Below are 15,072 nucleotides of genomic sequence, written 5' to 3'. Positions count from 1 at the left end.
GAGCATCCTGGTGGCCAAGGCAAAAAGATAACACAATCAGTTATGTAGTGTTCATTGTTCAGCAAGATGAAACTTCACTAACTCCATCCTCCCACTAATCTTGTCCTTTACTTTATTTTTTTTCCGGTCATACTATTATATATATTTTTTGGTCATCCTATCTCACATTATGTATTTCCTTTAAGCTACTTTGAATCCTTTGTGGGGAAAAAGGAGTATAAATAATGACAGTCACCCTCCGGCAATGAAAGAGTTAAGATGCACAGCTTTCAGAATTCAGGAACTATTGCGGAGGGACCATGATATGTGGGATTTTATAGCTTTGCGGAGACCCAGATTTGAATCACGTAACGTGAATGTGCTGGGCTTCACATACCTGAAGAAAGAACTATCTTACACGATGTATTAGTTTGCTAGGCTGGCATAAGAAAACACTGTGAACTGGGTAGCTTATATAATAGAAATGTATTGTCTTATGCTTTTGGAGGCCAGCAGTCCAAGATCATTGTGATGACAGAGTTGGTTCCTTCGGGGGACATGAGGGAGAGACTGTTCCAGGATGCCCTCCCAGCTTCTGGTAGTTTGCTGCCATCTTTGACATTCCTTGGCTTGTACATACATCACCTGATCTCCGCCTCCACGTTCACATGATGTTCCGTGGTGTGTGTGTGTGTGTGTGTGTGTGCACGCGCGTGTGTGCGCGCAATTTTCAGTTTTTATGAGGACATCATATTGGATTAGGAGCCACTCTACTCCAGTATGACCTTGTCTTAACTAATTACTTCCACAGTGATGCTAGGTCCTATTTCCAAACAAGGTCACACTCTTGTTTGAAATACAGTGGTCCCCTCACTTATCCGAAGTTTTGTTTTCTACCATTTCAGTTGCTGTGGTCACAAAGTATTCTAAAAGAGAGAGAGAGAGAAATCACATTCCTATAACTTGTATTTCATTATATTGTTGTAATTGTTCTATTTATAATGGATGGTGTTCATCTATCTCCGTGCCTAAGTTGTAAATTAAATCTTATCATAGGTATGTATAGGATAAAACATAGTATCTGTATATATAGGGTGTATTAGTACATTCTCACATTGCTATAAGGAAATACTTGAGACTGAGTCATTTATATAGAAAAGACTTTAAATGGACTCACAGATCCATGTGGCTAGGGAGGCCTCAGGAAACTTACAGTCATGGCAGAAGGTACCTCTTCACAGGGCGGCAGGAGAGAGAATGAGTGCCAGCAAAGGAAATGCCAGATGCTTCTAAAACCATCAGGTCTCATGATAAATCACTCGCTATCAAGCGAACAGCATGGAGGAAACCACGCCCATGGTCCAATTACCTCCACCTGGTCCCGCCCTTGACTCCTGGGGATAATGGGATTGTAATTCAAGATGAGTTTTCGGGTGGGGACACAGCCAAACCATATCACAGGGTTTGGAAATATCCGTAAGTTTCAGGCATCCAGGGCAGATCTTGGAACATATTCCCATGGATTTGGGGGAACTGGAAGCTTGGTCTTTAATACAGAATATGAGAGAAAGGTAGCTATTCAACTCATAACACTTGCTACGGAAACAAAGTCCTGCTCAGCATCCACTTGCCATGTGGTTTTGTGATTCCCTCTAAGGATCCCTTTCCACAAGAACTAGGACCAGAAAATCGTGTTTCTCTATGCAAAAGAGTGCTGCTCTTTTCCAATGGCCCTGCTAGTGATACAGATGAAACATGGTGGAGGTTTACCAAAGCGGTGCCTTCAAGTCAGAAAACACAAGTTAGCATTCATCAGGGAGGGAGGACTCAGTGATCACCCGTTTAGGTACATGTCTCCAATTAGAACTTTCAAATGGTACTGTGAATAAAATCCTTCTTGGAATACAGAGAAACTGAGATCCAAAGAAATGAAATCGTTTGCTCAAACTTACCAATGAGTAAAGCACTTGGGACTATTTAAATACGTAAGAAGATGTACACTGTGTGTATGTATGATATTAAGACCTATTTCAAGCCCTATACTGATGAGAAAACTGAAGTGCTGAGAAGTTAAATAACTCGCTTAATGTTATTTGGTTAGTGTATGGACTAAGTGAAGCTCAAATCCAGGTTTCAGGTTCCATGGCCCTTACTCTACTGTCCTCAGCAGCCTGAGTATTAGAATTCGGGACATTGGGCTCATCCCCGCGCTACCTTCCTTTAGTGGGTACCCAGGTTGCTGTGTATGGTTGGAGAGATTGTTCACTGCACAAAAATGCTTGGTTGAGGGATCAGGTGAGGATGGAAATGCAGCCTGCACATGAATCTCCACGCTGTGTATCCTGATGTGGAGACAGTGGTAGCTCTCTTTGCCCCATTCTGTTTTAAAGAAAAGCGATCTGCAGGTCCCCAAGATGTCACACAAAGTGGCAAACTGTCCTCCTACATGGATTTCAGCCACGTCGTCCAGAGCTAGTAGAAAAGAGGGCAGTCTCCTCCCTGCCACCCTGTTCCCACCAAGAATCTCCCACTGCCCTAACCCAAGTTCATGGATACAATTAAAATGCAAAGTGTTATTTACTTTCCTAAAATGTTTGACAGCAGAGAGAAGGAAAGGGTGCTGAGGCCAAGGGCAGATGGCAAAACACGGAAAAGCTGTGTGTGTAAGAGCTGGACAGGGTCTGGGGGCCATGTTCGCCGTGATGGAGGACTGGGCTTTCTGTATTGAAGCAGCACAAATCGATGCCAGCTGCCGGCCTAGCCAGGCGTTCTTGACACAGAAGGCACCCTCTCCCCTGCCAGGCATCCTCTCCACCAACACCAGGCCTGGGCCTCTCATTTTCCCAATTCAGCAAACATTTCCTGCAAATGTGCTCTGTGCCTGCAGTGTGCTGGGCAGAGGGGCCAGCTGGAAGTGAGTTGCCCTAGGTAGGGAGAGGGAAGTGGGCCAGGAATGAGGAGGCAACCGGGGCTGAGAGCAGAAACAGTTCTGTGGAGTGACAGCCTAAATCAGGGAGTGTGTCTTTTGGAGAAAATTTCCAGTTGGGGTTTGTCAAAAGAGTCCGGGGTGTTGACACCTGCGGTGGCTGGTTGTCTTGACAGGAAGACCCTGCTCAGCCCAGCGGGGAAGGTGCAGACACAGTCCTGCCCTGAGGACTTCAAGCTGGCTTTCTAAAGGGAACAGGCTCTACGTGCTCAATATAGCTCCAGCTTATTTCCTAGTAAATTATTCAGATGTTAATTGCATTGTAAACAAAGCGCTACCTTTCTTTCCTTTCCAATTATCGTCATAAAATGTGAGGATAGCGGGAGGAGGGAGCAGTGAGTGGAGAGCTGAAGCGGGAGGCTGGGTTGAGGCTCTGGTTTTGCCTTCCAGAATGAAGGGGCCGCGGGCTGGATGCCTGGCCTGGAACCAGAGCGCGGCAAAAACTTTTGGTTCCCAGCCCAGAACTCCAGGGTGGAAGATGTCGGTGGGATAGATGTCACGCAGCCTGTATTCCTCCCCTTTTTCCTCTCTTTGCCCCACCCCCTAGCCCCCAGAAAGCTGTTTAGATTCATCCAGCAAGAGCTACAAATTATGGCGACACCTTTCCTGGGGGGGTTAGGCTGGAGGGAAAAGTATTTGAATGGTGCATGGACCATTGAAATGGCAAGTGCACCAGGCAAGTGCAGAAATCACAGGTCCAGTAAACTGTCTGGATAGGATTTCAGCACCAGAGCCAAGGGATCCAAGGGGGTTTTGTTTTTTCCTTTTCCAGCAACTCCCTCTAATGCCTCTGTTCACTGGTGCATGGGAGTGGAGGCTTGCACACCCTGGGGAAGAGCCCAGGAACCCAGGGACAAGGAGCTCAACTCTGCTGCTCACAGTGGGGTCTGAATTCACCGTGCACAGCGAATCCATGTCAACTGTAAAGAGCCAGCCGGCCTCCCTCTCTCTGCTGCTTCCTTTGGAAATGACTGCAGTCCTAATTAAAAGCAAATTGCTTAATCTTGTGGCGTCAGGCGAGGGCGGCACAGCGCTCCTCAGAGGGGAGGTCCCCTGCCAAGGGACAGAAAACACTGTGCAGATGAAGCTGAGAGAGAGAGGCGGCACACGAAAGAGCAGAAACTCTCCCTCCATCGGGTCCCTGCTTCGTGGCTGCAGCCCCAGCCTATTCTTTCTCTGCCGGCAGGTAGCAGACCCACGGGCATGGCAGGGCATTTGTATTGACTTATTATGGAATAATCTGAACTTGCCCAGAGATGGGCCAATCTAGCGTGAGGCTCAGAGTTTCTTAATTCTGGGAAAAAACGTTCTGGAGTCAGTCCTCAAGGTAGCCCTCCCACTGATGTGCCAAAACAAAGCTTTAAAAGTCCCTGCTCCCAACGTGATTACCTCCAATCAGCGCTTAAAGACATCCACATTGCTTACAGCACATCCTAGCCTCCTTGTTGCCCAAGGATGGACTTGAAATGAACTATTCCCAGAGTGACCTATTCAGCCATTCGGTGGAGTCTCCATTGCCCTGTCCATCACCAGAGATTTTCTAATTACAGCTGTTCCCTTGGCCTCTGGTAACCCCAAGGTTGGACCTCTTGGCCTGATGTGCAGTGCTGCAATCCCCGCTCACTGCAGCCTCAACCTCCTGGGCTCAAACCAGCTTCCCACCTCAGCCTCCCAAGTAGCTGGAACTACAGGCACACACCATGCCTGGTGTGTGTGCATTTTTTGTAGAGACAGGTTGTCACTATGTTGCTTAGACTGGTCTCAAACTCCTGACCTCAAGTGATGCACCTGCCTCAGCCTCCCAAAGTACTGGGATTACAGGTGTTAGGCACTGCACCCAATGCCTTCCATCATCTTTAGGAAGAAGGAAGATTCTCTTTCTGTGTGTGTCTCCTCCCCCAAAATTGAAAGGAAAATGCCACTTTGGGGACTCCAATGGAGCAACGGGACACCCGTGCAACATTGTCCTTGACAACAGCTGGGTGGTGAGCTGGGAGTCAGCTAGAGGTGGCTGCAGAAAAGGGACTTAACCACCAGCACATGCTTGCCACCCCCCAGGGCTGAGACCTCAGAAGCTGGGCCCTTGCCTGGGACGCTCAGTGCCTTCTACAGGATTAGTGGGGAGACTGGGAACCCCTAGGTCTTTGGATGCAGGTGGAGGAAGTAAGGGTAGACATTCCATCTATTTCACTTAGAGCCCTGTTTTTTAAACATCAGTAGAGCCTGTTGGAAGTTGCTTTACAACAGAAAAGCTTTGAGGCAAGTTAGAAGCTATGAGCCATCAAGGCTGTCCCTTCTTCACTTACTCATTCGTTCACATTCCATTCATTTATTCATTTGATATATATTAAGCATCCCCTAGGTTCCAGCCATTGAAGGCTAAGTCCTGGAGGCACAGAGCTGGTTAAAATCAGATTCCTTTCCACAAAGAGGCCGTCTGTGGTCTAATGGAAAGCCAGCCAGAGCAATGAGCAGGCAAATTACATCTAGGTGTCATGAAGGCTGGAATGAGGAATTCAGAGGGGAATACTGGGCCAGAAGGGGGCTAACAGGAAAGGCTTTTCAGCCAAGCAGATCCTTAAATGAGAAGCAGAAAGTGGAAGAGGAAAAAATGGAGAGAGAGATTTGAGAGGGCCTTGAGGGTAAGGGAAGGAGCATTCCCTGCTGTGCACCCTGAGAGAGAACTGGCCTAACCAGAGAGAGCTGTGCCCAGCTGTCAGTGCATGCCAGTTCTCCAAACATAGTCCCAAGTCGCTGAGCTGACATCACTATTCCAAATAAATACATAAGTCAAATGAATGAGTGAATGAATAAGTAACGACAGAATTGTGTGCTTAAAGAGCTGGATAGACATCACTGATGTATGGGGCTGCTCAAGCCCTGTGGATGTAGCAGCGTGTTTGGGGCAGCCCAGGACATGGCAGGTGGACAAGCAGAGTGCACTTGGTGGCAGCCAAAGGAGGTACCTCTAAGTGATCTGAACCAGGCTCTTTCTAAACACGGGCTCTGACTTGCCTCTGGATGACTGATTGTGGCATTTGTACGTTTTGCCTTCTCCTTGCATTTATTTTTCCTTTGCTAACACCACAGTGATAGTCGACTTGTGTAAAAGTGTATCATTTCCTAAGAGTTTCCTAGTCATTATCATGTGTGGTCCTCACAACAAACTGGGAGTGGGAGCATCACTCTGGACATTTGGTGCAGCAGGGGAAATACAATTCAGTTTGACTGGAGCCGGAAACAAGGTAATTTAGTGACTCTTGCAAATCAGCAATCCAGATGTAGCTGGCTTCAGGTGTGGCTTGATTCAGCCACTTAATGCCATCAGAACTGTTTTCCTGTGTCTCTCAGCCCTGCCTATTTTCTATGTCAGCTTCATTATAGGATTTTATTATATGCCCTATGTGTTGGCCTCCAGCACTCTGGCTCATACCAGCCTTCCTGCTAACAGACCCAGAGGGAAAAAGCACCCTTTGTCTGAACCTTCCATCTGAGTTTATGAATCCATCTTGCCTAAATTAACCTAAGTCATATGTCCTTTTCTGAATCACTCTCTGTGGCCGTGAGGAGGGAACAATGGCTGAATAGCTAGGCTGGCTTAGGGGACTCACCAACGTTGGCTCGGGGAATTTGTGTTCTGGTGAGTCAGGCCTGGGTCACACACGTTACCCTGCAGCTGGCTGCAGAGTCTCACCTGGTACAGGTAAACTGAGCATGTGGTAGGGCTGGATCCTTTTTAGTAAGAAACCAACAGTATGAGGGAAATAGAGGCTGAGCTATGTAAGCATATTCTCACTCATAGGCGGGTGATGAAAAATGAGAACACATGGACACAGAAAGGGGAGTACTAAACACTGGGGTCTATTGGGGGGAAAGGGGGAGGGCCAGTGGGAGGGGGAGGAGGGGAGGGATAGCCTGGGGAGAAATGCCAAATGTGGGTGAAGGGGAGAAGGAAAGAAAAGCACACTTCCATGTGTGTTCCTACGCAACTGTCTTGCATGCTCTGCTCATGTACCCCAAAACCTAAAATCCAATAAAAAATTTTAAAAAAAAGATAACAAATACTCTTACATAATTATAACAGTTCTGTTAGCCACATTCAACAATGAACAAAAAAGAAAAGTAAAAAGAAACAGGCAGAATTCATGATTATATTTGATCCGATATATCTAAGCTATTATCATCTCATGTAATCAACAGAAAAAAATATGAAGCAGGTATTTTACGTTGTTTCTTCCTACTAAGTCTTCTGGATCCAGCAAGTATTTTCCATTTCAATGAAGATGTTAAAATTTTATCAGAGCTTCTTGATCTGTATGAAAGCAACATTAATACCCTGAAGACACAATAGCTAAGACCCAAATTGGGATTAGATACTTCTCTATGCTTACCCTTAAACTCTAATAGTTCCATCAACAAAACCATTCACCAGAATACTACAAGTAAGAACTAAGGAATTCAGCGGATGCTTTATACCCCTCTAGAGGAGCCTGGTCTATAATGGATAAACCCCGATGCATCTCGCCACCTCTTGCCCCCAGCCTATATACCCCCATCTTCAGCAAACCATAAAAAGATTGTAGAGTAAGCACAAGTATACACATAATATGTTAGGTCAAGGTGTAGCTCATGACATGGTAAATGTCATATTTACAGCTGAAAAAGAAGATTCACCCACCCAGGTTGTTCCAGGCAAGTTTAAAAGTTGGCCAATAACTGAATTGAGTATTGGTTTTTAAATTTAATTATAAAATTATGTAAAATAAAATATTCCATTCCTCAATGGCACTAGTTATGTTTCCAGTGCTCAATAGCCACGCTGGCTCATGGCTACTGCATGGAACAGCACAGGGCTAGAAGATGGGCAGTATCTAGAAATATCTAGAAGAATCTGGTAGTATCTAGAAGTATATCAATGATAGGAAGGGAACTGACCACAGTCCTCAGTTACACAGCAAGAACTCAGAAAGCACTTCACGTGGAGGGACTGACATGGATTCTCACCCTGCCTCTGTCATTTATTGGCTGTGTGATATAAAGCAGGTTATTTAGCCTTTCTCAGCCTTTATTTCCCTGTTTGTTAAAAGAGTATAACAAGACCCATTCTGTAGCATCCCTGTAAGAAAGACTACTCTCCTGAAATTCAGTGAATGCACAGAAATGGTAGCTGTGCTAATTAATAGAGACTCAATCTTAAGGCAGCCTCTCTTCCAATGCCTGTCTTTACATTTCACATTCAGCAGAATATCTCTTCCGACTCAGAGACAAAGAAAAAATATAAAAAGATTGCAAAGTATGGACACATTTAAGGAATCACCTGGTCTTTAGGTTTCCCTCCTGGTGAATGAGTAGCAGCAGTTTTTATCAAATCATGTCATTTATATTCAGGTTGATGGGGGAAGTCTTTACAAATGATTCTTCTACTGAACCATGGAGACAGGGACTAATACTGTTTCCCCCGCTTACTCTGTACCTAGCACTGTGCTAGCTATATTCCTATCTAATGCAGCCCTTCCAATCCTGTGGGCTGCAGGTATTACTTTTCCAGTTTTACAGAGAAGAAACACTGCACACAGACTTTGTGCAGCATTCCCAGTTCATATGTGGTAGAATCGGGATGTAGTGTCACAGATTTCACAACTACAGCAAAGTCAGGAGCAACATTAAGATTCCAAGTCGATGCTTCACATACGAATTAATGGTGTTTGTTTGTTTTCTTTGTTTTTTATTCTTGTTTGTTTGTTTGTTTTAGTGGTGGCAAATAACTAATCTATTATTTGGGTATTAACTAATTTTCCTAGTAACTATGTTATAAACTCAAGTGAGAACAGATGAAAGAAACTTGTTCAATTTTTCCAATCAGTTCCCATCCCAAGACAGAGAAACCTCCTGCCCCAAAGACTGAGTTTGCTAGAGTTCCTAGGCCACAAATTTTGCATTTTATTTTTGTGGACGTTTTGATCAAAACAATGTAGTAAGATCTTTTTTTTACAGATGCTGCACTCCAGATAGCATTAAGGCCATGGATATTTCATTTTAAAAATGAAAAAAAAGACATCATGGAGTGATAGGCAAAGATGCAGTCACGGGAACCTCCATCCCAACATTGTCTAGCAAATAAACAAATTAATCAAATAGATGGGAATGTCCCATGAGAAGAGATCATATAAATAGGTAGGAAGACATTTGCACTATGGAATATTATATCATTAAATATATCAGAATGATCAATTTCATGAAAAGTATTAATCATCTTTGGGTATATGCGGAAAAGGCTACCGTAAAAATTGTGTAGAGTGTGTTCCTGTGCTAGTAAAACAAAAAAATAAATCAACTTCTCTAAGCAAAGAGTATCTGTGTATACGTTCAAGGGTAAGCAGCGTACTTTCTGGGTGGTGGCATGGGATGAGTAATTTGTATTTTCTCCTGTGTTCATCTATATTCTTCTTATTTTTTATAATGAAAATATGTGGATATCGGGACTTGGATAGGGGCATGTTATATTTTGCAACCATTCAACAAATTGGCTACAACGTGGAATGTTCTGGTTTTTGAAACATGGCATATCAGTAAAAGCAACAACAGCCATGCAGAGTTTGTCATGCAGCAGGGTTTTTGTTGGTTTTTTAACGCCATTTTTCCAGTAGTCTCCCAGCAACCATGGAGGTCGCAGTAAACACAGTGCTCGGGTCTCAGGACACATTCAGGGGCCCTACAGAAACATGGAAACATTTTAATTTCGTTTAAAATCAGAAAAAAGACCAGGCACGGTGGCTTTCGCCTGTAATCCCAGCACTTTGGGAGGCCAAGGTGGGTGGATCACGAGGTCAGGAGATTGAGACCATCCTGGCCAACATGGTGAAACCCGTCTCTACTAAATATACAAAAAAATTAGTTGGGTGTGGTGGCGCAAGCCTGTAGTTCCAGCTACTCAGGAGGCTGAGGCAGGAGAATTGCTTGAGCCCAGGAGACAAAGATTGCAGTGAGCTGAGATCACACCACTGCACTACATCCTGGACGAAAGTGAGAGACTCCGTGTCAAAAAAATAAAATAAAATCAGAAAAAAAATAAATATAATTCAGCCTAGATTATATCCATTTTTGTACCAATGCAGTCATAAAATACAACTTCTAATTTTTTTTTAAATCGAGGAGAGGGGATCACAAAGGTAAAAGTGCCTAGGTTCACGGAAGCCATCATGCAACCCCAGAGAGAATTCTTCTCATTGGATGGAGAAAGAAACCCAGACTCTGGCTACCAAGCTTTCTCAAGCTGGCCAGTGGTATTGAATTTGAATTCGAATTCTAGTCTGTGGCCTCTACCATACCAACTTGTTTCTGCTTCTCAGCAGTAACTTCTGAATGCATAATTTTTCAACATCTCATCGAAGCTTTATTATTATTTTATTTTCCTTCAGACAAACAGGGTGTTTGCAAAATCTTGCCCTTTCCTTCCAGAACCAGCTCTTGCAGCCAGGCAATTTTGCATGAGCCCTGCCTTGACAACCACGGGGTTTGGGTAAACTGTAAATACCTAGCAGCACGTGTTGATGTCTTATCTGTACCTCTTAGCAGAGAAAGTACTAGTCTTAATGGGTGAAAGCCTATGAAATAAGAAATGTCTTCATTTATTATTGTGCTGTAGCAGGCTAACAAATCTTAACCCTATTAGTACCCTCATGGTAGAAACAAATTAGTTGTCTTTCCATTTTAGTACCAGACTCAAGAACCTGAAGACATGCCTGTTTTTAAGCATCTATCTAATAATTTAGTTTTTGATTGAATACGAATCACAAAATAGAAAGATGGAGGTTAGGTGAGTGAAAAGTAGGTCAGGAAATGAAAACTCAATACAGTTGAATCCCTGGTTCCTGGGAGCTCTTGTGCTTTGATTGTTGGGCAGGTCATAATTCAGAAGTTGGTGCACCTTGGCTATAGCAAATATTATAGGTTTTATGGGACATGCTGTCTCTGTTGAAGCTGCTTGATTCTGCTATTATAGCACGAAAGCATAATATATATGTATAGCCATATGTGAACCAGTGAGTGTGACTGTATTCGAATAAAACTTTATTTATAAAAACAGGTGGTGGGCCGGAAATGGCCCACAGGCTGTAGTTCACCAACTCCTGGGGTAGGTCTTGCTGCCGTTTATGATCTGGATAATTCGTGGATGGAGCGCATAGCCATTGGGTTTGATTTGCTCAAACTCCTCACCATGGCCTTCACGGCCCTCATAGGAGGGGCTGACAACACATCACATCTTCCACACCTTGGACACGCTGGCCTCCTGGCTGCTCTCCAGAGAAGCCAAGTTCATCCCCACCTCCTCTCCTTTGTCTTTGCTGAGCCCTCTCCCTAGAACAGGTTCACCAGATTCAGCAAATAAAAATACAGGCCACCCAGTTACATTTGAATTTCAGATAAACAATGAATAATTCTTGTAGTATAGGTACATCCTATGCAATGTTTGGGATATGCTTATCCCAAAACATGTTGCTCAGGTGCATATTACACTTAACTGGATGCTCTGTATTTTACTTGGCAACCCTGCCTTAGAATCCCCTCCCTCTCGATCTTTACCTGGCTGGCTGCCTGCTTCTTGCTTTTCATTGCAGACATCACGTCCTCAAAGTTTCCTTTGCTGCCTACTCTATTTGGTTGGCTGCTTCTTCCAGGCACTCTGCCACTCTAGCTGTCTTATTTTCTTCTTATCTGAAATTATCTTATTAGATTACCTGAGCAGTATCTGTCTTGCTATGAGAGCAGAGACCTTACCTCTTTTATTCCTCCATATATGCTGAGTGTTCATAAGATTGACACAAAAGTAACTGTATTATTATTTTTAATGGCAAAAACTTCAATTGCTTTTACACCAACCTAATAGCAGGGACCCTGGAACATAATAGGTCTTGAAGGAATATTTGGTGGATGAGTGAATGAATGACTTTTAAATCAAAGTCACCCAAAAGCTAAATGTGCCCCAAAGGGATAAGAAGATGAATAAAACTGGCAACTATGGAGCACCAAGTGTGTACCAGGGACAGCCCAGCTGCTTACACTCTGTTAAACCGCAGAAGCGCATAGAAGAAGCTGGATCCTCAATTTAAAGATGAGGAGAAAGAGGCTCACTGAATCTCTAGGACTGGCTGTAAATGGTTGAGGTGGAAATAAGGTTTGTCAGTTGGGGACACAAGACTATGGAGTCCCCAGGACCCTAAAAAAAATCCATGTCAATGAAGTGTTTCCACACTTTCTTTGAATTCCATTTTACTGGAGCACTAATAAAAAGAGAAGAAAACCTCTGGCCCACGTGGAAAGAAAAAGTCACGTCACTGGCGTCATTAACTAAATCACTTCTTTTCAAGCTAATTCTTCACAACTATGAAATATGCTGAATAAGATTCTTAGAATGAGTCGTTAGGAAAACAAAATAAAGCAGAGCAACACAAAATAACTCATCAGCCCAGGCTTAATTTTTCTCAAATTCTCTGTTCTCGGTGTAGAATGAACAGGGACTCTACTTTATCACGCTCTCATTAATAATTCAAGGCCGGCACAGTGGCTCACGCCTGTAATCCCAGCACGTTGTGAGGCTGAGGTGGGCAGATCACCTGAGGCCAGGAGTTTGAGACCAGCCTGGCCAGCATGGTAAAACCCTGTCTCTACTAAAAATACAAAAATTAGCCAGGTGTGGTGGTACGTGCCTATAATCCCAGCTACCCGGGAGGCTGAGGCAGGAGAATGGCTGGAACCCAGTAGGTGGAGGCTGCGGTGAGCTGAGATTGTGCCACTATACTCCAGCCTGGGAGGCAGAACAAGACTATGTCTCAAAAAAAAAAAAAAAAAAAAAAAAAAGAATTCAGCTACTGAAGAGGCTGATGAAACGGGAGTATACTTGAGCCCAGAAGCTCGAGATTCCAATGGCCAACAATTATGCCATCATACTCCAGCCTGGGTAACAGAGCCAGATGCTGTCTCAAAAAAAAGCACTTTTCTTCATTTGCTGTCTTTCCCTTTTCTCTGGCCTGGTCTAGAATGCCTATCATTTCCCCTTTAGAGGTTTCTGTCTTCCCATCTATAAAAGCCAAAAGTAGAGGAAACAAATGCATATTACTAAGTGAAAGGAGGCAGTCTGCAAAGGCTCCATACTGCACGAGTCCAACTACATAACATTCTGGAAAAGCCAAAACTACAGAGATAGTAAAAAGATCGGTGATTGCCAGGCGCTAGCAGGGAGGGAGGGCTGAACCGGCAGAGCACAGAGGGTTTTCAGGGCAGGAGCATAGCTCTGTGTGGTACTAGAATAGTGGATGCATGTCAGTGTACATCTGTCAGACCCATAGACTGCACAGCGCCGTCCCTTACCCACAAGGGAATACGTTCTGAAACCTGCATCGCTTGCCTGAAACCATAGACAATAACTCATGCAGCGTTTATTATGTTTTGTTCTGTACGTACAGACCTATGATGAAGTTTAATTTGCGAATTAGGTAGAGTTAGAGATTAACAACAGCTAATAATAGAATAGGATGGTTGGCTGGGTGTGGTGGCTCAGCCAACTCTGGGAGGCTGAGGTGGGCGGATCACCAGGTCAAGAGATCGAGACAATCCTGGCCAGCATGGTGAAACCCCATCTCTACTAAAATATAAAAATTAGCTGGGCATGGTGGCATGCACCTGTGGTCCCAACTACTCAGGAGGCTGAGGCAGAAGAACTGCTTGAACCCGGGAAGCAGAGGTTGCAGTGAGCCGAGATCACGCCACTGCGCTCCAGCCTGGCACCTGGTGACAGAGTGAGACTCTGCCTCAAAAATAAATAAATAAAATAAAATAGGACAGTTATGACAATATACTGTCATTAAAAATTATGTGAATATGGCCTCTCCTTCTCTTTCTCTCTCTCTCAAAATATTTTTTTGTTGTTTTTTGTGTTTTGTTTTGTTTGTTTTGAGACAGAATCTTGCTCTTGTCAGCCAGGCTGGAGTGAAGTGCTGTGATCTCAGCTCACTGCAACCTCCGCTTCCCAGGTTCCAGCAATTCTCATGCCTCAGCCTCCCAAGTAGCTGGGATTACAGGTGCCTGCCACCATGCCCAACTAATTTTTGTATTTTTACTTCAGATAACAGGGGTTTCTCCTTGTTTGGCCAAGCTGGTTTTGAACTCCTGACCTCAAGTGATCTGCCTGCCTTGACCTCCCAAAATGCTAGGATTACAGGCATGAGCCACCATGCCCAGCCTCAAAATATCTTATTGTTCTACACTCACTTATTTGTGGGTCCTGGTTCACCCTGGGTAACTGCAACCTTGGGAAGAGGCCTTGGATAAGGGGGCACTGCTGAACAACATCTAAAGTGAACCCTAGTGAAACTTTGGATGGTAATAACATGGCAATTAAGGTTCATTCATGGTAACAAATGAACCACTCTTGGGGGGAGGTTGTTGTCAGTGGGGAGGCCATGGTGGGGGCAGGGGTGGGGAGACCTGAAAAATCACTCTTTTTTTTTGTTGTTGTTCAATTTTGCTGTGAACCTAATCATAAAAAAATAAAAACCAAGAAGCCACGTCTTCTGATCTTGTTTCTTTGCATGGGAAGGGTGTGTCAGCACATGGCCGCTGCATTCAGAAATGTGACCGCGTTCACACATTTTTTTGTTTGCTGTTGCTGCCACCTGAAGTGGGTGCCCTGTCCTTTGGTGGCCCCGTGCCCACAAAGTCACATACATAGTGACACACACTTTGTTCGCCATCCAAGAACACTGATGCACATCTGAGGGATCAATCTTATTGATTTTCTTTTTTCCAAGTGCGTCTGTCAGAACGAACACAAAGTATTACTCTGTCTCCCAAATCCATAGGCGTGTTATTGGATTCCTGCAGTTTTATAGGTGCTAGGCACAGTTACTGTTGCATTATGTGTACTTGAAGAAGATGCAGGATAATCGTCAAATGGGTTTAAGAAAAAAAAAACACGTGTTACCCTCTGAAAAACTGTCTGAATTTGCCAGTTATACTCCAGGGCTCTCTGTGAAAAGTGTGAGTGGCAAACAATTTATTTTTCCGGGAGATTTAAAATGCCTTGGATCGTGAATGGCCAAAGAAAACAA

General features: G+C 44.1%; 1 protein-coding gene across 1 annotated transcript in view; it reads left to right on the top strand.

Annotated features, from left to right (window-relative positions):
- The window catches only part of MAF (MAF bZIP transcription factor), a 414,668-nt gene that overhangs the window by 171,938 nt on the left and 227,658 nt on the right, over nucleotides 1–15,072 (top strand). The gene's annotated exons all lie outside the window — the stretch shown is intronic.

This window comes from Callithrix jacchus, chromosome 20 (genome assembly GCF_049354715.1).
Source record: "Callithrix jacchus isolate 240 chromosome 20, calJac240_pri, whole genome shotgun sequence".
Classification (NCBI taxonomy): Eukaryota; Metazoa; Chordata; class Mammalia; order Primates; family Cebidae; genus Callithrix; species Callithrix jacchus.
This window is presented reverse-complemented; position numbering and strand designations above follow the sequence as displayed.